The following is a 25,120-nucleotide window of genomic DNA, read 5'->3' on the forward strand; positions in this document are numbered from 1 at the left end:
AAGCTTCACCTATTATTAATAAATCTGAAAGTGGAAATTTTTACAAAAATTTGAGCAACATAACAGCCTATAAAATGAAATTTCCAGATATGTATAACATGCACACAATAGCTCCCAAACGGAGGACAAAAACAATGCTCATCGGGCTCCCGAAAATAGCACAAAATAGCCCGGAATCACCACAAAAACTTAATAATCTATCACAGAAGTATAATCATATCCAAATACATATTTTTAGCTCTATTTTAACATTTAAAAGTCTAATATACAGTAGCAACCCAAACTGATATGAAATACTCAACCGGAAACACCAAACTCTTACAAAAATACACCTGAAAACTCACAAATCTGCACTGTTCAGCACAAAGGCAAACTCTGCATGAGCATGCACATGGAATGGCTTCAAAATCCTATCCTTAGCCTTCTTGAAAACCTGAAAACTCCCATTCTTGGGTCTCCCTGGAAACCTGCAAACTCCCATTCTTGGGTCTCCTTCTCCACAGGTTTGGCAGCCTCTGAAGAATAACAAAGAAATGAGCAAAAATCAAGTTCTGGAATCCACCCAAAATGCCTCCAAACCCTTTAAAAGAGGGCATAACCCTAACTCACGTCCAAGAGGGGTTAATAAAACATATTTAATAATAATCTTCATTTATTAGTCCATTAGCTTCCAAAGATTATCCCCTTTTTCCAAAACTTCACCTTTTTGGGCCTGCCTGCCTTAGCAAAGATTATTATTTTTAATTATTTGAAAAGGGGACATGAAAATATTAGGCTATCCTTGAAATTAATACTAAAATAGGAAAATGAACAAAAACAAGGGAAATTTGTATTGATGATTAAAAATCTAACAGTTCTAATTGAAATTTTCATTGGTTTTAAGAAATTACAACTTATTTTTATTTAGTAATCTAATTTTTAATCAGATGAAAAACTAAATTGGTGTCCAGTGGTGGAAGAAGACATCTAGTAGAGAAAGTCATGTTGCAATATTTTTGAGGGACAACACATTGTGATTGCTATTTTACAATTGATGATAGAAAGTGAAACAAAAGCTCACAATTGCAGCCAAGACTTTTCATCTAGCTCTTTGTCCAATTTAATTTCAAATAATAAAATTATAAATAAATTTCAATTAACCTTACTTTCAAACTCTAGATTATATGTATCATTCATTACCTCATCTAGTCATTTGGAAACATTATTTCTTCTTCTTTATTTTGGTGTCCAAATTTGATAAAACAAAAAAGTTAAAAAAATATGATTTATATAATTCTCACCATTATAATAAAATAATAATAGAGGGATGTGTATTTGAATATAATTACAAATTCAAAAAATGATGAAAGAAAGAAATAATGAACGATCTTCATTTTGATTCAATTAAATTGCATTGGATGGCTATTTAAAGCCATAATTCTCCATTATAAAACTATGTACCAAGATGTAACTTCCAATCTAACTATATAACTATTTAATATATTACTTAAACTAAACTAACTCAAAACTAATCTAAATATGACCAACCTTGTCCCTCTTATTACATTAATTTGAACAAGAGTAGAAGTTTCAAGAGTTTTAAACCTAACCCTCTAGAAACTTTGATGATGTGCCTTACTAATTTTCATCATTCACTTAAGAAACAATAAATTGACTACAATGATGGATCTTGTAATCTGAAGGAACACTAAACTATTCGCATAAGTATATCTCTTAATCCCAAAACTTGAAACTATTTTATACAGTATATTGCATTTCCTCTGTGCATGTGATGCCTTCTTAGTTTTTGTACATGAGACACCTTTGATTATGTTTAATGTCCTCTCAAGTGATGTGATGCACAATGAGATATACTTCTTTGAAAATTTCACATCTCCTCTAAGCATGTTTGATCCCTTCTTATTTATTAAGCATGAGATGCATTTCCTTTGAATGTCCACCTCTCTATTGATTATATCTAATGTCCTTTCAAGCGATGTGAAAAAAATCACCACTGCTATGCATGCACATGAGACAACTTTCCTCAGAAATCTCACATCTTCTGAGTAAAAGTATAGATGTGTGTCACCTTTTATGACCTCTAAACTTCTTTTGGTCAAATCTCATTTATTTATCAAAACTAAACTTTTTTCAAAATCTAAAAATACCCTTTTGTAGATCTTGGATTGTGTTGCTTAGTTATAATATTTTATAATTTAAATATATTATAAGTAGATATTATAACATTTGAGAATATGCTATTTTGAAAAAGGGAAAAAGTACAAAATCATATTAGAAAAGTTTAAAATTTATATTTAGCACTAGAGGAGAGAGTCCTCTTCAAGAATATCTTTTTTTTTTTCAAAAAGGTCAAATTTGGTAAGGGTGTTTTAACGAGAGAAAAAATCATTGATTTTTTATAAGGTCAACCTCGAGTATTTGTAACAAAGAAAATAGACATGTTATCTACAATGTATTTTGAAATCAAGGTTAAAAAAAAATTATTTGCATATGCTAGTTTCAAGTGAAGTATACCCTATACCTTTTACACTTAAAAAAAGGACTTCAAAAATTGAAATAAATTCTTTCTCAAAAAAGTAAAAAAATTTGCAGGCATGAAATTCATCTAATTTTACACATTTCATTAGTTTAAATCATCTTCAAATTCAAAAGACAAATGCCACTTTCATGTCATTTGAGTTGAATAGTCTATCTCATGTGGTCCTTTTTCTTTATAAATGGTCACAAATTTTTATGTTTTTACCCTACTATGAGTTTTTTTTGTTGACCCTAAAGGAAATCTTAGTATTGTCTATTATTTCAAGTCACTTAGTTATTTACTAGTAAGACTTGGTTGGTCAACACTATGACCGAGCCACAATGAAGGTTGAGCTACATTAAGTAGAAGTATACAAGGTTAGTGTGTGTCGAGGAAAACATAATTATCGAGCACATCAACATTCACTAAGAATTCTATTTGTTTCTGAGTGATACACTTGAGCCAAGTAGTTTAGAGGATCAAATCATTGTAAGCCAAGTGTAGTTCATGCCAAAGTACAACATGAAGAACCAAGCATGACCAAGTATTGGGAAGGTATATGTGTTGAGTAATAAAAAAATTTCAAATGAGTTTAGAATGACACAAACACTTATGTAAACCTTTTTTTTGAGCATGAATCATGTTTCTAAAATTGAGGAGCTAATCAAGAAGGTAATTATGCTTGTGATTATGCATTATTAATCCCTATGTAGTGTGATGAACAAGTCAAAAAAATGGAAAGGTCAAGTGGAAAAAAGGATGAACGTGGATCGTTGATTATGATCTAGAAGCTTCATGAGATGGCTATAAAAAAAGGGTTTCAAGATAGAAATTATTTTTCTGAGCAAAAGAAATACATGAATGTGAAGCTATAGGAGAATCCATGAGTTAAGTGTTGTGAAGAAGTAAGGAGACTAAGAAGTGTAGTGAGGAGATATTGCAAATCTATGATGGAGAGGTGATTACAGTTTGAATAGAGAAGATCTATTATCAATATTTTAGTGCATACTGAAGGATCAAAGTACTGCTACATTCTAACTAGTGTATCTGGTGAATCTCTTAATAGAGTAGTCCTAATAGGCCTATTGTAAATCTCTTCATAATTATGAATTTTAAATCTTTAGTCAAGGTAGACTTAAGAGTCTTGTAAGCTCTTAATAGAGAAGACCCCTCAAAGGGTAGACCATCAAAAGTGCTCAAATTGAACCCAAACATGCACTATATTGCTATAATAGTGAGGATATTTTGGGTGCCATCTTGTCTACAATTTTACCTTCACCTTGAAGGGTTTCTACATTACCAAATCTTGTGTTATGTCTTTATTACATGTTTATGTGTTTTATTCATGTAAGTAGATAGTACATTTGATATTATATGTTATTACATCATGATTCATGGTTAAAATGTTAATGTGGTGCAACTCTAACCCCTAAGGCTAAAAAAACTCCAATTAAAAGTTATTTCTTAATGTATTACATAAGGTCAGCCCTAATTATGTTTTTAAGTACCCAAACTTCTTGAGATGATAACATTAAAACAACACATTTGATTTTCAACTATAAGTACTTTTCAAAATCATCAGCTCCTAGACTATAGTGCCTGACATGTGCAAGTTACAATCATCCCAGGCATGAACATGGTTCGTAGCATCTAAGGCCTTCAATTTTGAGCTTAAAGTTTTTGTACCCAAAAACCTCAATAAATTCTGCAACACATATGGTATGATAATAAAACTCCACTAGCAATATGATATGACTAAGATGAGGCTCCATATATGAAATAAAAACATTCAAAGATCATATGGCCATTTATTAAAAATAGTATGTTTCCATTATTAGTAACTCTATATTGAAATATCCATTATTGACAATGAAAAAAAAAATTTGGGTGATGCAAGATTGCCCTTACACTTAAGATGCTCTTGCATCAAACACCTAGGGTAATTTTAGAAGTGGCCCTATCTTGTCACATGTGTTCAAAGGAAAACCAAGGAAGCTAACTTCCTCCTTAACTTCCTCCCTCTTTAACCATGATCAATCCCCAATAGGTCATCCATTCATATCATATATAATTAGGAATGGTGATTTACCAGTACTTCTATTGATAGAATTATTGTATACAAATTTTGCATATGGTAAAATTAGATCCTAGCCCTTTGGCTTATCTCCAATCAAATATCTCAAAAAATTCCCCAAACTTTAATTCACAACTTTTGTTTACCCATTAGTCTATGGATGATATGATGAACTAATCTTTAAATCTATCTTCAATTTCTTCTGTCATGTATGCCATAAATACCCAACAAAATTAGTATCCTGATATGAAACTATGCTCTTTGGTAGACCATGTAGTGTCACCTCTTCTCTGAAAAATAACTTGGCCACATGAATAACATCACTAGTATTATTGTGGGGAATGAAATATCCCATCTTTAAAATTCTTTCATCCATCACAAATAGCAAATTATGCCCTTGTTAAGTCCTTGGTAAACCAAGAATAAAATCCATTTTGACATCCTCCCATGGCTTTTGTGGTGCATTCAATGGCTCATATAACCCCATATTTTTATTTAATCCTTTCACTATTTGACATACTCAACAACTCTTTACAAACTTCTTTACATCTTTATGCAACTATGGCCTATAATAATTCTTAGCAATAAAAGAAATGGTTTAATCTCTACCAAAATGTCTAGCCAATCCTCCACTATGCTTGTCCTTGATGAATTTGTCTCTCCTAGACTTTCTAGGATTCTGCAATTGACATTCATGAAAATAATTTCATCCTAGATTATGAAATCCAACCACCTCATCCTCTTAAGTATAACATGTTATGTACAAGCTTTCCAAAATTCATCAAAATCAGGATCCTTTGGATAAAAATTCTTGATTTCTATGAACACAACTAGCTTTATTTGCATCTTTCTCTACAAAAATAATCTTCTACTAAGAGCATCAACAACTCTATTAGACTTTCCACTCCTATGTTTTAAAATAGATGTATAACTCTACAAAAACTCAAACCATTTTAAATGCCTTTGGTTTAATTTTCCTTGACTACTCAAATATTGCAAAGCTTAATCAGTAAAAAAAAAGCTCCTTAGGAAGAAGATAGTGTCCCCACTTCTTCAATGCTTGTAATATAGCATAAAATTCCTGGTCATAAATAAAATGTTTTCTTTTAGCATCATTCAACTTCTCACTAAAATGAACAAGAGGGCTACCTTCTTGGCTCAAAAAAGATCCTATTGTAGTACCACTAGCATCATAGTCTACTTGAAACACCTTTTTAAAATCAAGAAGTGCTAAAATACTTTTCTGTGTAACTTTATGTTTCTTTAGATTAACACTCTTATCTACTCCTACAATCCATTTAAATAATTTCCTATCCCCACTCACTATTTCAGTCAATGGGCCATAAATACTACTAAAACTATTAACATGAATGCTAATGGTATTCCTTTGGGGGGGTATCATAAGAATTTCTAGAGTATATGGAGATTGGTAGCATGATTGTCAATTGATATGTTGCATTCATGACTATGTTTTTCATTGATTACAACATAATATGAATTTTGTAAAGATTGGCAGAATAACAGATAGAAATTGAGGTCATATGGATATAGAATTGATTTTTAGGTCAAGCACGGTTGAAAATGTGTTCTACATAGTGTCTTAGTGACAAGGTTAAGTGCACGTCAAGTAATTCAAAGACACACAAGAGATATGCTTGATTTATAGAGAGCTATATAGAGACAGAGTACCTAAGAAGTAGTTTCTAATGAATGGATTGTATCTCCTAGCAGAGATAGAATCAAGTTATGTGAAGTTATAGAGTGATAGAGGATAGTCCAATGATGGCATCAGTGAGTGTGCAAAATCTAGAGTTACACATGTGAGAATTTGTAGAGATTGTGAGCCAACAATAGTTTGTGATTGAGAAATAATTAATTATCTTAATGTAGTCCTACTATAGTTAATTAGGAAAGCTTCAAGGCCAACTCAAGGAACTATTTTGAGGACATATTATAATTGAAAGACATTTTCCTTGTTCATGATATATGGTGGATATGAATTTTGATTGAGATATGTGAACAAGAGAAAAGTATTTGGTAAATTTAAGTAAGCAATCCAAGGGATTATTGGATGCAAAGTTTTTGATCTAGTATCAAGATCTAAAGAAGAAGAGTAGTCTAGTTGACATGATAGAGGAAGAAGAAGTTCAAGTACAGTTCATTTCTATTATTCTTCAAGGAATAATATAGAGATCATTTGGACAGTGGATTCATTGGTCTTGCTCCTAAAGTTTTTTGGATAGTGGGCCCACATGCCTTCTACAACTCCTAATAGGCATTCAAAGTCTCCTAATATAGACAAATATGTATTGAATGTTTTTATTGACTCCTAACAAGGTCTATCCTCGAACAAGAAATATTTATATTAGTACATCATTTTGTGGGTACCATTGCCACCCAGGTTTTGCCTCTAATCAAGGGTTTCCCTAGTTAACATATCTAATGTTATTGTGAATGAGTCTCTTGTTATGGTTGCTGATTATATTGTTCATATGGTTAAGGATTAATAAGGTTGTTAATTGGTCTAATAGTTGTATAACTAATTCACACCCCCCTCCCTCTTAGTTATGTCGGTGGCCTTTATATTCTAATAATTGATATCATAGAATCAAATTCTTGAAGATAAAGCTTAGTAGCTTTGGGAGATCATTGACAAGTCACTTCAGAAAAGAAAGGCCTAAACCAAATGAAGATAATTTTGAGATTCAAAAGATAGAGCTTCTTGGTGAGATATTAGAACTATCTACAAAACTAAGCATTGATTTTCCATATCCAAAATTCTTTTGTTGCACATGTAAAGAAAAATCTAGATCCAAAAAAGAGAAAAAATCAAAGGTATTGATCTTCTTATGAAAAGACAGTCAAAAGTTATAAAAATATTTGGTTTTTGGACATGTAAAGAACTTGGTCATCTTTTATCTAGATTTCCTAAGAAATTACTTTATAATGATGATGATGAAGTCTTGAATGATAATAATGATAAAGATAATGATCCTAAATTGGTTAAGAAAGAGGAAGAAAAAGAAGAGTTAGCTTTACTAACTATTGTTGATCCAAAGGATAACCATGAGAATGTTGAAGTTTTATTTGTAACTAAAAATGACTTGGAGAATAATGTACAAATTATTGAGCAAATAGAACAACAAATATCTGAACCAAGAGAAGAAATAAGAATTGAGATAGTAAATCCTACTCCTAACAAGAATCTGACAACAAATCACCCTCTAGAACTAATCATTGGAAATAAAGACAACATGTAGTGCCTCTCCCATTTGATTTATGTAAGTCATCCTGATATATGTAACCTTGACAATCTTTCTTAGTGAGTCATCATGATTGGGACCACGAGTGGTCTAAACGCTTGCAGTGATTGGATTTATGTTACTATATTAGTTTCTTTGATTATTCTTATAAAAAAATTATGATATTATGATGTGTTAGATGGTTTCACTAAGGTTTGAGCTAGTGGATACTAGGATTAATGTGGTATCATGAGGTTGTTCTATGGTTACCCTAAGATGTAGGCAAAGGTTGTACTATGAATTATTATCCAGCTACAATATACTAGGTTCTTATAGTAGTGATTAGTCATGTATTTGACCATGTTCACTTATGTGTTTTAAGTGTCTTTTAATGTTGTTTAACAACCCTTATTAAATGCTTAAATAATTAGAAATGAATTGTCCATGTTAGATTACGATGTTGTTCAATTGATCATATCTGTATGATGATGCCCTTTTCGAGATGACAGTATGTTTTATGATGGTTATTTGATATTTGGACATATCCTCTAATTATGTTTATATGTTGGATTTAATGATATGGTTATTTACTTTATTCTTGCTTAGTGATGCTTTATGTGAAAATGAGTGATGTAAATGTATTATTTCAGTATAATTAAATAAATGGTTAAATAAGGTTATTTAATGCATTTATCACTTTTTCTATATTATTATGTGTAATTGCACTTGATCATGTTGTTTAGTGTGCAAGATTTATGTCCTTGGTAGTGGCACATGGAGTTAGTGATTTAGCTATTCATATTTAACCAATGTCATCACTCTATGGTTGATGTATCTTATTTAATTGATTAAATTAAACCTTCTTCTGATTTAATAAATCCAAACTCACTTACATTATGTGATTAGACCTGTGAGCATGTTTGTGCATTTAGATGTTCACAATTGTCATGAAAGTAATTAAGGAATTCTGTGATTTTGGTTTAAGGGTATTTTGGGCTATATCTTATTTTATTTAATTCCTGAAAACTTTGTCATAGTTGAATTCTAATTACTTGGAATAGCCTATTTTCATTTGGGTTAATTTAAAGTTTAACTAGGTGACCTAGTTATTTACCCTAATTGATTATTCACTTGAAAAGTGAATAAGTATCCAAAAAGGAATTTTTTTCCTCACTTCTCACTTTTTGAAATAGAAATTTGAGAGAAAATTCCAAATCTTCTTCATGAGAAAATATTGTTATGTTTTTTGTGGGAGCTATGGGTGTGGGATCATCGTGAGATCAGTCTCATTGGATTCAGCTTGGGGAGACGTTGGATTGCCACGACTTTTGGCAGTTTACATAGGGTTTTTATTTTATTGCTCATGTTTCCACATTTGTCATTTTGGCTGCAAGGTAGGGCTCTCCTATTTTATTGTTTCAACTCCATTTCTACTTCCATATTTGATAGCCATTTGTTAGGAGGCTAAGAACTAGTGTTCCCCTCCATTTCTACATGTTATCTCTACTCGGTTGGGCAAGTATGAGTATTTTCCTATTTTCTGGTATGGGGATTTTGGGTTTTGCACCGTTATGCTAGTCAATTTTACATATGGACTCCAAAATCATAATTTGTTTGATATTCATGGCTTTTGTGCCCTCGGACCAAATGGGTTTTAATTTTGAAGTTTTTGAGTTTTGAGGTTTTTACCTCAATTTGCATGCCACTTAGTTTTCTCGAGCTTTCTTGGCATGATGTTGGTCATGGACTTGGATTATCTGTAGGATGTTCATCAAATCACTATTGCACTTTAATGTTTACATTGGGATGTGTGCCACATCTGTACTCCTAACCTTGTGTTTGGTTGAGTGATTCTATACCTAGTGTTATGGTTTCTAGTTGAACCCTTGTTGTCATTTCATGGACACTAGGATTCGTGTAGAATCCATACTCCTGAATTGAGGCCAATTGAGTGAGTTCATGATGTTTGGTTTTTTTTTTGCATTATTAGGATTCATGTAGAATCTATACTCCCAAATTGAGGTTGGTTGATTTAGTTCATGGTGCTTGGTGGTTTTATTGTTTATTGGGATTTGTGTAGAATTTGTACTCCCAAACTTATATTCAATTAAGTGTTATTTTTCTTGTTTTCTCATCTAACTCTTGTTTTATGATCTTCATGATGGTAGTGCACCCACACACAAGCATGTGCATGTGCATTCGTCAAGTGATTTGCGAAGCTCGAACTCCTAATTATATTCAATGGAGTTATGTTCATTGGGGTTAGGTTGGGAATATGCATGCCTACAGGCACTCATCATTGGATGGACATGGGTAGGGTAGGGTAACACCATCAAGGGGCTTCTACCTCAACCTTGGTGACTATTTCTCAAAATTGACATGAAGAAGGCTTTTTTGAGTGATAAGTAAATAAATTATTGGGTAATAAATCTAAGATAATGAAAAAGGTAAAGTGAGAACCCAGTTCAGTTTGAGGATACTTGATATGTGAGCACCAAGTTAAGTCTGAGGACACAAGATATGCACCTTCCATTTGGGAGTTAATGTTGCCAATACTAGCTTGGGCTACCCGATGCCAAGTGACTTTCCCTCCAGCAAGTCCCTACATAGTTGACCCATAGAGTGTCTGATCATGACCTGTTGTACTTGTATTGACTCATGATTTTTGTTTTAGTACTCAGTACTGTTCAACATGAGTGTTAGCTATGGATGTTTTCTTTATGTGTGTTTGCGGTTGGATCATTACCTCCATCAAAAAGATGGGATTAGACCTATGGGTTTCACGTGGTTGGGAGGCATAGCTACCTATACCACTGCTAGAAACTAGTGTATAGAGATTCTTTATTTCAAGTTGAGACCGATGCTTGATGTTCACTTGGTATTTCACATTTTATAAAGTATGTTTCCTTGTGATTTATGCTGTTATTGGAATGTATGGATATCATGTTTAGATGATATTAGCTTTCATTTGATGCATTCCTTTATTATGATGTTATGGCACATGGTTAGATGATTTGATTCAGTACTAATTGGAGTAACTATGTGTGTTAGATTAGCATGTTAGATCTTGTTCTTATGATGTTAGTTACTTTTGTAGTAGTGACACCCTCATAAGATAGCTTTGATTATCTAGTTGGCAGTTTGGGATGTTATGTGCCAGGGATGGCTAGGGCCATTGAGGTCTCATGAAGCTATTATGATTCGGAGGAACCATGCATGAGTTTCCATTGTGTTGGTGCTTAGATATTTATCTTTTCCTTCATATGATGTTTGGTTTATGAACCATGTATGTTCATTGAGATGTTGTTTTTCGTATGTTCCTTCATATGCTATTATAGATTAGATGGATAGATGTTTTTTGCTTCATGTTGCATGGTGTCCTATGTTTCATGTGTTTGAGTGTCCAAGCCTTGATTATTGTGGATCTAGTACTCCTCGGTGTGGAGGTCTTAACTCTTTTTCCCCTCTAATTGTTTGTCAAGTTGTTTTTTCTTAATCCTTGGCAATAGTGGTTCAACATTGAGTGATACTAGAAGAGTATTGCATGCCTTAAGGAGAAAGATCTTATGATAGTGGAATGTATTGCACTATAATAGTTTAAAATATTGTATGACACTGGTAAAGTATCGTCTAGCCATACTAAGAATTATCACCTAGCCATACTGAGAAGTATCACCTAGCTATAGTGAAAAGTATCACCTAGGAAAAAAGTATCACCTAGCTAAAGTAAGAAAAATTGCCTAGCTATTAGAAAGTGTCATCTCATTTCTTGCTTAAACCTTCTCAGGCAAGTATCTTTGGACTTTTCGGTTGGGAGTTGATTGGTGTTTTAGGTGTTGAGAATAGATTGAAGGAAATTGTTGAAGAAGGGGATTGTTGAGAGAAAATTGATATAAATATGATCAATATATATGTTTAAGTCATTGTTTTGTCATTGATTTTAATCCTACTATTTGTTGGTAAGAAAAATTCTTATATGATTTAAGTACTATCACTTATTTGATTGATGAAGATGATTTGTTCAAAAGATGTAACAATAGAACCTAAAGGAAAGGTTGAGTTATGATTATGTAAAGAAGTACAAGGATCAATTAAGATAGTGATAACATGATGTATTGATAATCTACTTAAGGTTACAAAGGCTAGTTTCACTAAGCAAGTTTAGAAGAACAAGTTACACAGTTTCTCTGCAAAGCTTGACCGAGTGGATAGTAGGAGCCAAGAAAAGTCAGTTCAAGCCAACTAGAAAATTAGTTGGAGCTGAGTAAATGTTTATTTTGGTGTATTTTGAGTAGAACAATGGGTGCCAAGTAAATTTTAGTTGATGTCAAGCACTAGTAAACTTTAGTTCATGCTGAGTGATTTTACAAAGGATGCCAAGCAACATAGCATGTGTCGGGCATCAAAAGTAAGATAATGTTGAGTGGCTACATTATTTTAAAGATCATGAATTTGATGAATCTTAGCTAATAAGTTTTTTTGCTTGGATTACGTGAACTAGGTGGAAGACAAGATCGATGAGCTAATGGAACAAGATTCAAGGTAAACCATTTTTAGGCAAATTCAAAGAGGATTCAAGGAGAATTTTTTAGAAGAGATATGAAATATGGGTTAGATTCATTGTATCCTACCTATTCTATTCTAACCCTAAATTAGATGATGGGGAATCAATAGAAAAAGATCTTAATTTCCTATTTATAGGAATGGCTAGTTAGAAGAAAAGGTTTCCATGCACAACAACCTAAGGAAGACAAGGAGTCAAGGGTTTTGGTTCATCAAGTGACCTAAGAGAAGAGTATACATTGGCATGTTAAGCAAGAAGGCTTAAGGGTATAAATTCTTGAAAGGTGAACAAGCTATCAAAGTTGAAATGTATGAAGGCCAAGTAGAATGGAGGATTGAAATAGAGATCTATAATCTATAAATGAAGTTGTAAGTTGTTATTAGATCAAGCCTTACTATTACTCTCTAACAATTGTAGTAGTCTAGGGTAAATCCTTTAGACTAAGGTTAACCTAATAGTCATTTGTAAATCCTTTAACTAGGTGACATTCCAAGTGAATGGTCTGAAGTCTTCTAACAAGCCTCACTCCTAAGAGGGTGATTGAAATCCTTTAACAGGGTCACATTTAACAGTGTGTATTGTAACCTTTAACAGGGTTTGCCTTTCATAGGGCATCACTCCAAAAGAGTGAGAAAGAGTAGCATGTTACTAGTAGTTTTTACCAAATTAGGTTTCCACATAAATCATTGTGTCAAATGTGTTTTTAAATTTTTTGAGATTCAAGTTTTCATTTCTGCAAATTGATTTGACAATAACCTACAAGTTTTAAGTGATTGCATAATCTTATGGATGCATGCATGATAATAAATGTCTTATGGGTTCGCTAAGTTGTGAAAAAAATTATTTATACATCTAGAACTTGGATAACTAATTCACCCCCACCCCCTAGTTATTCTAAAGTATTCCAAAAATTGGTATCAAAGCCATCTGCTTAAGAGGACTAGTTTGAAGGTACTAGAAGCACAAAGATCAAGATGTCAAAAAGAGAAGTACCCAAGCTTAACAGAGATAACTTTCCTACATGGAAAAGTTTGATGAAGCTACATCTTGGAAGACTTGGAGATCACACACAATCTACCATTACCACTGAGCATGATGATCTTGCTGGAGCACCAACTACTGAGGATATGAAAAAGAAGAAAGAACATAACCAGACAATGCTTGAGATTGCCTCTGCGCTAAGCTATGTCAAATTTGATGATATCAAAGGTCTTGATAGTGAAAAGAAAATGTGGGATGCCTTAACCACTATCTATGGAGGAGACACTAATGTTCTAAGAGCCAAAGCTAAAAGTCTCAGAGGTAAGTTTGATGATATGAGAATCGAAGAAGGTGAAATAATTGCTCAATATGTTGCAAGGATAAAATAAGTTGTTCATGCAATAAGAGGAGCTAATAGAAAAATAGATGATGATATTGTGCTAAGAAAAGTCTTGAGAACACTATTGCCTATTTTGCTATTAGAGTTTCTACAATCCAAGAACTGAGATGCATACCAAGGAATAATCTATCACTTGAAGGTTTGGTAGGTAGACTCATAGCTTTTAAGCTATCTAATTTTGATAATTACAAACCTAAGAATATTGAATCTACTTTCAAAGCTAATGCATCATTGAAAGAACCTAATGAGAAGAAGAAGAAGAAGAAGAAAAAGAATAAACTATGTGTCCAGTGAAAGTGATATAGATGAGGAGGATGTAGAACAACTTGAAGCACTACTAGCAAGAAGATTCCACAAAGGTAAAGGCAAGTTCAAAGGTAAATTACCTATCATTTGTTTCAATTGCAATAAGGTTGGTCATATTGCTGCTAGATGTCTAGAGAAGAAGAACTATAGAGGTGGTGACAAATACAAAAGTAGAAGAGGTGAAGACAACAAGAACTACAAAGACAAAGGCAAGAAGTCACGGTACATTTCTAAAGAGGGAAAAAAAGATGAATCTAATGAACATGATGATGAAGTGGTATATGTTGCAATGAAGGATGAATCTAATGAAGATGAGGCAACTACACTTGTGACTTGTGTGAACAAGAATGATAGATGAATCATTGACAGTGGATGTTAACATCACATGATTGGAGACAAAAGTAAGTTCATTACCTTGAATTGTTATGTTGGAAATAGTGTAAAATTTAGTAATGATGCATCATATTTGATAAAAGGAAAAGTTCTATCAAAATCATAGATAAGATTTTATGTGATAATTCTTACTATGTTGAAGGACTTAACTATAATCTCTTGAGTGTGTCACAACTAAATAATTTGAGATGTAAGGTTGAGTTTGAAAACAAGATTGCTAAGATATATGACATAAATGGAAAACTGATTGGAAAGGGTGATCAAACTAGGAGTAATTTGTTCTATCTTGACATAGAGGATGCTACTTTTCTAATTGTAAAATTTGATGATGTGTGGCTATGGCACAAGACTTTATGTCATGTTAATTTTGATAACTTGGTTAGTATCAGTAACATGAGAAAGGTTAGAGGTTTTCCTAAGTTAAAAAAGCCTGATAATATAATGTGCAAATAATGTTAGTTAGGCAAAATAATAAAGTCAAGCTTTAAGAGTAAAGCTTATACCTCAAAAGAAATACTAGAGATTGTTCATACTAACTTGTGTGGACCAAATGAAGTGTATACCTCAAAAGAAATACTAGAGATTGTTCATACTAACTTATGTGGACCAAATGAAGTGCAAAGCTACAAAGAAGATAAGCATATTATGTTTCTTATTGATGAATACTCTAGAATGATGATAGTTATGTTTCTAAAATAGAAATCTGATGCTTTCCAAATGTTTAAGTGGTACTTAGAAAGAGTTGAGAAGGAAACAAGTAAAATTCTAAAGTATTTGAGATCTGGTACAAGACAAGAATTTACATCAAATGAGTTTGAGATGTTTTGTAATGACAAAGGAATCAAAAGGCATACATATGCCCCTAGAACCCCTCCACAAAATAGAATTGCTGAAAGGAGGAACCAATCTATAATGAATAGAACACTCATGATGGAGAAAAATGTTGCTTTGAAATACTAGAGAGAAGTTGTAAGTACAACTATATATACCTTGAATCATGTACAAGTCAAGAAAGGTACTCATTCAACACCTTTTGAACTATGGTATGGATACTCACCAAATGTAAAATACTTTAAGGTATTTGGAAGAAAATGTTACATTCTTAAAGACTTTGGGAATGTTAAGCTAGATGCAAAAAGTCAAGAAGGTATATTCCTAGGCTATTCCACAAGAAGTAAATCTTATAAATGTTTAAATACTAACACTAACAAAGTTGTAGAAAGTGCAAATGTGAATTTTGATGAATATACAGGAGTATATGAGGTTGAACCTACGAAAGAACTAAAAGAATACAAATCATTTGTATACACTAATGACTGCCAATTCACATAGTATGAATGTCGAGTTACATTTAGGAACCAAGTTGCATTCAAAAATTGAGCTACATTTAGATGTTGAGTTACATAATGAAGTTGAAGCACATTCAAATTTTGAGATTAGTAGAGATACCTAACAAAGATTCACATAATGACTCTAAAGTTGAAAGACAAACTAAAGAAACTATAGCTAAACAATGATTGCCTAAGTATATCAAGAGACATCATCCTACTGTGAAAATTATTGGAGATAAAAATGCTAGAACAATGACAAGAAATAGATTGAGAAATGACATATGCTTGTTGAGCATGAAGGAACTCAAATCAGTAAGAGATGCATTAGAAGATGTGGCCTAGAGTAGAGCCATCGAAGAAGAGATTGAACAAATAGAGAAAAACAAAACATGGACTCTAGTTCCTAGACCAAAAGATAAAAATGTGATTAGCACCAAGTGGGTATTCAAAAATAAGGTAAATGAAAATGGTGAAGTCATTAGGAACAGGGCAAGATTAGTCTGCAAAGGATATGAACAAGAAGAAGGAATTCACTATGGAGAGACATTTGTCCCTATTGCTAGATTGGAAGGAGTAAAAACTCTACTTGCTTATTCTGCATACAAAGGTTTCAAAGTTTATCAAATAGATGTTAAATCTACATTTTTGAATGGCATATTAGAGGAAGAAATTTACATAGAATAGTCAGAAGAATTTGTTGAATTTAACAGTAAAAATATGGTATGTAGATTACATAGAGCTCTATATGGTTTAAAACAAGCACCAATATCATGGTTGTTGGAATATTCAAATGGGAAGAGTGCTTCTAAGAGGGAGGGTGAATTAGAAGTACCACAATTTTAACCTTTTCAAATCGTTTAAAAAAAATAGCTGAAAGTAAACTGTATGCATGTAAACATATTAAATGAACATAAAATAAAAACATGCAAGTAAACACACGATACCAGATTTGGTAACCCAAAAACCCTCCAGGAATAAGAAGGTAAAACTAGGGTGGGGCTGATACCCACAAAATCACTATAGAAATTATTGTTTGACCACTTTTGATGGTCTATTTTGTGAAAGGCATGCCCTATTAAAGGCTTTAAACTAGGTCAATAGTGACTTGGTTAAAGGATTTACAAACATTTTACATGAAGTGTCATCCTATTAAAGGATTTAGTCACCTCTTCAAAGGATCTACAAAGTAGCTATTAAGCTAACCTATCATCATAAGATTTTCACTATCTAATACAATGTCTAGAGAGTATTAGAAATCTTTGACTCGATTGCTTACAATCTTCAATTGTTGATTTTAGGCACTTGATCTGTCCATTCTGTTGTGATCCTTGCTTGATTTGATATCTATTTGTATCCCTTGTACTATTTTGATCAACTGGATGTGTAATTGATACTCAATTCATTAAGTCTTTGATACCCCTATTGTTTACTCTCATCTGCAGCTTTGATATCTTCTTAGCAACTTCCTTAATTTCTATTCAACCTCTTAAAATCAAAGGGTCTAAGCCTTCTTATAAAGACTTCTTAGATTTAGGGTTAGGTATGGATCTATGATCCATATTGAATCTTGAATTCCTACTCATTCCTTGCATTTTTCTCATTGGTTGCATGCTTTCTCCATTTTTTTGATTGGTTGCATGCTGATTGCATAGGAAATGTAAAAGATTCATTCTTATCCTTGTTATCCTTTGAAATCCTTCTATGTCAACTTCAAAAATGGTTTACATCTAATTTTGTGAGGGCACCAACTCATATGTTGATTCTGTGTTACTCGGCACATACTGGACTACTAGTGCTCAGCACATATACTATCCTGCTTTGCTCAACACCTATTGCATTCTGTCTTGCTCAGCACATGTATGACTTTGGCTTACTTGGCATATGAAGCATTTTGACTTGCTTGCCATCAATTATGACTCAGCACCTATATATCACTCGACACCTATTGGAATTCTAGCTCGGCACATACTATAGCTCAGCATACAAAGTGTACTCAACTTCAATGTAGAAAGTGGTTAAGTGTATTAACACTCAAATGTGAAAACCATTCCAAGACCAACAATATCCCTCTTTGACATGAGTGTCAAAAACACTTAACTAAACATTATTGATCTGACCTTATGAGTAGCCTATCCAATCTGCTTTGCATATGTAAAAAATTCCAAAATTTGTTCAAAATTTTGTAAGGAATAATATACCTTTATAACTCCCCTTGAGTTGATTGTGCCCAAAATTCTTGTAACCAAAATTCTACGCTTAATGTGCCTAATACTCTTTACCTTTGCCCTATTTCTATAATTTGTACCTGTGTGCTAAGTTGTTCTATCTACTCTAATTGTACTTACAAGTTTTATTCATATCTCCCCCAAAACATTATTTCTCTCCCATACTATTTACACATTATGACTTATCTCCCCCTTTTTGGCTCATTCTACAATTCTTTCCCTTTTTATTCTCCGAAAGAATGAATGAAAGAATTTAATTATTGGAATACTTAGTATTCTCCCCCTTAGTTATATCTTCCTTATTGTTATTACTCCCCCTAGACATTATATATATCTAACATTATTGCCCCCCCTTTCTGACACTTATGTCAAAGGGTTCTAAGGAGTAATACCATATTTAGCCAAAAATGTGTTGTTTACCTCCATTATCATTTTCAGAGCTACATCCCAATTTTCCAAAGAAATGTCTAGTGACTTATGATGGATGGAAGTCTCTGCAGCAAGATGTACAAGTCCATCTAATGTAGAAAGATTAGGATCTTTCTTTAAGACAGTTTTAGCATAGACTTTCTCTTTGTGGAGGACCTCCAAATTTGGGGTTATGGAGGATTGAATCTGCATTAATTTGGCCTTTATATTGGCCTCTTCACTTATAAGTGTAGCTAATTCTCTTTGAGTGTGAAGCGATTGAGCAAAATGCTTGTCACTTTGAGCTGGATCCCTTGGTAATTGCATGCTAGAAATTTTCAAATTTCTCTCCAAGCTCATTATCCTCAAGCCTATCTCTTATGTGAAGTTGGAAAAATCACATAGCTTTTGTTATAGTGAGAAAATGTTCTCAAGTACAGTTTTGACCTTTTTAATTTTCTTGGCTAATTCAACCTATTCAAGTGTTATACCACTAGATATTTTCTCATTTACCTTCCCTTGAAACTTCCTTTCAAACCATTTCATAAGTTTAACATTTGTATCCTAGTCTTCACTAGTCACCAAATCAACTATATCTGATAATTGTTCCATTATGGGCTTTAACTCATCTGGTGACTGTAAGCTGAAGGCATCCATAAAGATGTCCTTAATCTCATGTAGTGCTTGCTTGTGTTTGTACTCTTTTCTGAGTATTTCTTGTCTCTTTCTCCTATTTAATGCATCTTGCATCTCATTAATCTACTCCATTTCGATAGTCTTTGAGTCATAAGTAGGTATTACAATAACTTCATCTAACTCAGAGTCTCCATAGTGAAGTACACTGGTCACCTTTGTAGAACTCTAGCCCAGCGTTGAGATTTACAAAGGTATGGCTTCAATGCTTAGCTTTTGATGGGTTTTTGTAGGAGTTCCTATCTTTGGTAGTTCTACCAATGTCTATATAGAATCTTGCTCCTTTTCCTTTAAGGTACCCTCCTTCTCATCAGACTTCCCTTCTCTTGCACTTGGCTTCTATGTGGTGTCACCTGCTGCTATTGGTGGTGGAAGCATTAAAGTGCTAGTAGATGTATAGGTGAAAGGTGGTTCTTGTGGTTTCACCTTGTCTATTTTTTGTTCTACTACTACCTTTTATAATTCATTTACACTCACCAATATAGGATTTGTGCATAATTGTGCCTGTAGAGTGGATTGATGAAGGATCTTGGAGAGATCCTCTGTAGTTAGGGGATTGATGTTCTTAGCTGAATTGTTAGGAACATCCTTGATGGTTATTGTGTCTATAGGTGTGATGGTTACATGAGGAGGGCTAGGGGGTGGCATTTGTGTGTCTTGCACACTATGTTCCTCTTGTTGCTATTGTTCAACTATTACCATATCTTCTCCCTGATGTGTCTCTTCCTCCTCTCCTTTTTCCTTATCTTCTTCCTCTTTTTTCTCTTATTCTCCTTTCTTTTCCTCATCTCCTTTTTTTTTTGCTTCCTCCTTCTTCTCTTCTACTTGTTTCTCTTCCACTTTCTTTTCCTCTATCTTCTCCTTGGCACTAGCCTCTACCTTATTTGCTTCCTCATCCTTATCATTAGTTATCTTGTAGATTGTCTTCCACAATTGTGTGGATTTATTCACTACATCCTCAATCTTATTTTGTAGGATGTTGAAGGCTCTATATTTATTTGCAAATTTTCCACCATGTTTCTTATTAGCCTTTGTTATTTGACCTCTTGATAGGTTAGGCATCACTTGTGCCAAGGTAGATTCTCTGATCTCCTTTTCCATTTTCAGACAATAATGAAATTTATTTTCAACTATCTCATATAGCTCTCTAGGCATGGTCTTGTCTAGATCTAGAGGTGTATTTTTGAATTTAGCCATCATGGCATATATAGATTCCTCTATTTTATTTTTCTCTTCTCTACTTAACTTGTTGAAATCAAGATTTTTCAAATCATTCAAATTTGCATTCCTAACATTTTCACAAATTTTGTTTATAGAAAATTTGGGAGGATGGCTTACCACTTTGAATTGGATGGTATCCTCTAACTCTATTCTCTCCTCATCATCAATGTCTGGCTATGCCACATACTTTCTTCTTTTCTTTGGCACTTCATCAGACTATTCACTAGCCTTCTTCTTCTCTTTTGTTTGTTCCTTGGCCTTTTGTATAGGTTCCCTTGTGCTAGCTCTTGTTGCTGGTGTTGGCTTGGCTTGTGTTGTTCCTATAGCCTTCTTGGGTTTGGGTTATGTTGGAGGCTAAGTTTTAGCCTTTCTCTTCTTTTTCTCAGCTTGTGTGGGTGCTTCCTTGGCTTCTTCGTCCTTAGCACCTTCCTCCTTGTCTTCTCCTAAGCCTTGTGTCAACTCCATTGGGCCTTGCCCTTACTTTTATTCTTCACTCTCACCTTCTTCTTCTTTTTCTTCTTCTTCAGCACCTACTTCTCCTTCAATATCTACACCAAATTTCTTCTTTATCTTCTTCACTAATTTATCTTTCCTTTTAATTATGGATGATGTCTTCAATTTTGTTTCAACTTTGGATTTGACAACATCATATGTGCCAAAATGAGGTGTCTCCTTATCTATCTCTTCTTCAAGAAATGTTGTGATTGCTATTAAGGCTTCATCTATATCAAGTTCATATCCCAATGGTCTTAGCCATCTTACTCTTGGAATCGCTGCCTAGATATAGGTATAGCCAATGTCAACCAAAAAGCATATGTCATTGATGTGTTTTTCCACTAGGGAAACTAGTATTCTTAGCCTTTGCTTCATGGATTTCTTAAAATTCTCAAAATATCTTGTCATTTGGGCCTCAAAATTATCACCCATCTAATCAATGAACTCATTGATTTGTGTGATTGCAATTTTTTTTGGGTTTCAATTCACCTTTCCAATAGAAGGAAACTCTTCCATGACATAAAAGAATATGCACATAAGAACTGAACCAAACTTACATTAAGCACCCTTTGACCTCCTTATTGCTCCTAGGTTCTCATTTATTTGCTACAACATTAGTTCTACTAGATCATATGTATGATCTTTCTTCACAAGTTTGTAAGCTACATCAATAGCTATACATGGCACACTATTCAATCTACTGGATTGGTAAAATTTGTGAGATATTAATCTCACTGCAAAATCTAGAAGAGGATCTATTATAGCATCAATAGTCATACCCCTCTTATTCCACTTAGCTCTTATATTCCTTTCAATAACTTCTTTGAAATCATTGCGCAGGGTCTTAGGCTGATCTAGGGTTGGAAAACCTATAACCCTATGTACTATCCTTTTGGTAATCTTCATTGGTCCTATTTCCAACCACAAACATCCATTGTGAATTTTTCTTAAAATAATCCTTATCCAATCTATTTTAAAACCTGTAGGGCAAACTAAGGCATTTGTTAAACCCTTCTTCTCAACTATCTGAAACTCATCCTTTAGAATTTTGTTTTCACACAGTTTGTCATAATCTTGAAATATTTCAAGATCACCTACTACTCCTATTTTTTAGTTGTAGCACTTCTTTACGTCTTGCACCATTACAACTTTTGGTGGAATAATGGACAATGGGCCAGCAGGATCATTTTTATAGGCGGCTTTAGGGATTGGCCTAAACTCAAGTTGTTTTACCTCATTACTAACTAGCTAGACCTCATAACTTTCCTTTCCCTTAGGTTTCTTGAACTAGAAGCCATTATACCAAACTAGGGTTTCAAATATATTAAAAACTTCAACACTACGTAGCTTGACACTTGATAAATACCTTAGATCAATGAAATGTATGTTGAATTGCTATTGAAATTAATGCAAATGGCTTCAAGTTTGTTGTATTATTGCTCCTACACTTTTCTCATCTTTGCTCTATATTCAAATGACATAAAAATGGTCAAATTTTGACCTTATACCTTTCAAAACCTAGCATTAAATGCTTAGTGCATACAGCTATAAACTCAGCACTTGAAGGCTTCAACATGACTCAGCTTCCATTGGATTTTGTTTACTCGACTTCCACTAGATTTCCACTTCAGTCAGCTTCTATTAAAATTTCTCAACTCGGCATCAACCATCAACTTAGTCGCTATTAGCAACTCAGCATCAACTGGAGCTTTACTCGGCATCTAAGGATAGTTCGACAGTATTTGCAAAAATTTCAAATTTTGACTTGGCATCTTTGCTCATGCTAATTTCTTCTTTGTAGTACTTGTTTGTCTTGGGATTGATGTATGATATAACTTTTTCTATCAGTCCCATATATCTATTCTTGCTTAGTTGGATAAGATGTGATCACTTGACCTCTTGGGTGAAGTGATCCCTCCAATTTGTTCAAAATCTACCTTCTCTTTTCCTTTGTTGACTTTTGACTTGGGTTCCTTTGACTTTGTTGGGCAATTCCTACTGATATGACTAGTCTTCAAGAAACTAAAATATGTGGTTTGGCTTAACCACCTATTGTAATTCCCTCTAAAGTGTTTCCTTATGCAATTCTTAGGGACGTGTCCATATTCTTGATAGTAGTGATAGCTATACCTGGTATTGTAGTCCCAATTGCAGTGATGACCATGGTTATTTCCTTTTGCAGGCTGATTAGATATCCACATAGGCTTTGATCTGCACTCAAATGCTCTATGTCCATACTTCTTGTAGTTATAGTAGTGACTCTCAAATCTTAGTGTCCTCATGGTCTTAGTTCTACATTCATGTTCTTGATGTCCTTGCTTTTTGCACTTGTGACAAAAGCTTGCATTTTTAGGCTTATCATGCTGATGACCATCCTTGCTCCTACATACATTAGAGGTATGTCCCTTTTTACCATAGAAATGACAAGTAGGTTTAGTGTTCTTACCTTTATTACTCCTTTCTTCTACAATCTTGGATGACTCTCCTTGTTTAGTGCTAGTGTAACCAAGTCCTAAAGTATCATTACTAGCCCTTGGTGATTTTAATATTTTCTCAAAGTACTTGATAGCCTCATTGGGTTTGTCGAAGCTTTATGCTATCTCCTTCTCTCTTTTCAAGTCATTTTGTAGTTGATCATTTTGTAATTTCAATGTAGAGATCTCAATGTCTTTCATATTTAGCTCATGATGAGCATTCATCATCTGGCTTAAGGTGTCAAGCTGGATGTTTGAGATTCTTTAAAACTCAATTGTCTTCTCCTCTAGTCTATTGGTAAGATTTCTCTTATCGTCTTCTATCATGGCCTTGTCTTCAATGGGTTTCTTCTTTTGTTTAGTCACTTCACAAAGCATTATGGCTTGTGACTCTTGTTCAAGCTTGAGTATTCTAATTTCTTCAGCTTGAGCTCTATTGTTCTCCATCAGTTATGTTATTGTTGCATCAAATTCCTTGGAATCTCCATTTGAAAAAACTTGTGTGGTGTCAATATCCTTGTAGTGTATGTCATTTTCAGCTATGGCTATATCCTTCCTTCTTTTTAAGGATTTTCTCAATTCCTCCCTGGCTTCCTCTAATTTGTGTAGAGCGAGATGCACATCAATCACCTATTGTCTATGATCTTCTCAAGTTTGAAGACTTCCATTTTTAGATCTTTTATCTAAGCTATTAGGCTTCTCCTTCTGAGAACCTTTGCTCTGATACCATTTGTTGGAATATTCAAATGGGAAGAGTACTTTTGAGAGGGGGGGTGAATCAGAAGTACCACACTTTTAACCTTTTCAAATATTTTAAAAGAAATAACTGAAAGTAAACTACATGCATGTAAACATATTAAATGAACATAAAATAAACACATGCAATAAACACATGACACCAGATTTGGTAACCCAAAAACCCTTTAGGAATAAGAAGGTAAAACTAGGGTGGGGATGATACCCACAAAATCATTGCAGTAATTATTGTTTGACCACTTCTGATAGTCTCTCCTATGAAAGGCCTACCCTATTAAAGGCTTTACACTATGTCAATAGTGACCTAGTTAAAGGATTTACAAACACTTTACATGAAATGTCACCCTATTAAAGGATTTAGTCACCTCTTCAAAGGATCTACAAAGTAGCTATTAAGCTAACCTATCATCATAGGATTTTCACTATCTGATATAATGGCTAGAGAGTATTAGAAATCTTTGACCTAATTGCTTAAAATATTCAATTGCTGATTTCAGGCACATGATATGTTCATTCTATTGTGATCCTTGCTTGATCTAATATCTGTTCTTATGCCTTGTACTATTCTGATCAACTAGATGTGTAATTACTGCTCAATTCACTAAGTCTTTGATGCCCCTATTGTTTACTCGGTTCTGAAACTTTTCTATATGCTTAGAAACTTCCTTAATTTCTATTCAGCTTCTTAAAATTATGGGGTCTAAGCCTTCTTATAAAGACTTCATAGACTTAGGGTTAGGTATGGATCTACAATCCGTATTGAATCTTGAATTCCCACTCATTCCTTGCATTTTTATCATTGGTTGCATGCCTTCTCCATTTTTCTAATTGGTTGCATGCTGATTGCATAGGAAATGTAAAAGAGTCATTCTTATCCTTGTTATCCTTCAAAATCCTTCTATGTCAGCTTCAAAAATGGTTTACATCTAAGTTTGTGAAGGCACAAACTCATATGTTGATTATGTGTTACTTGGCACATACTGGACTACTAGTGCTCAGCACATATACTATCCTGCTTTGCTCGACACCTATTAATTTT

This window comes from Cupressus sempervirens, chromosome 10 (genome assembly GCF_028749045.1).
Source record: "Cupressus sempervirens isolate cs-2001-9-10 chromosome 10, ASM2874904v1, whole genome shotgun sequence".
Lineage (NCBI taxonomy): Eukaryota > Viridiplantae > Streptophyta > Pinopsida > Cupressales > Cupressaceae > Cupressus > Cupressus sempervirens.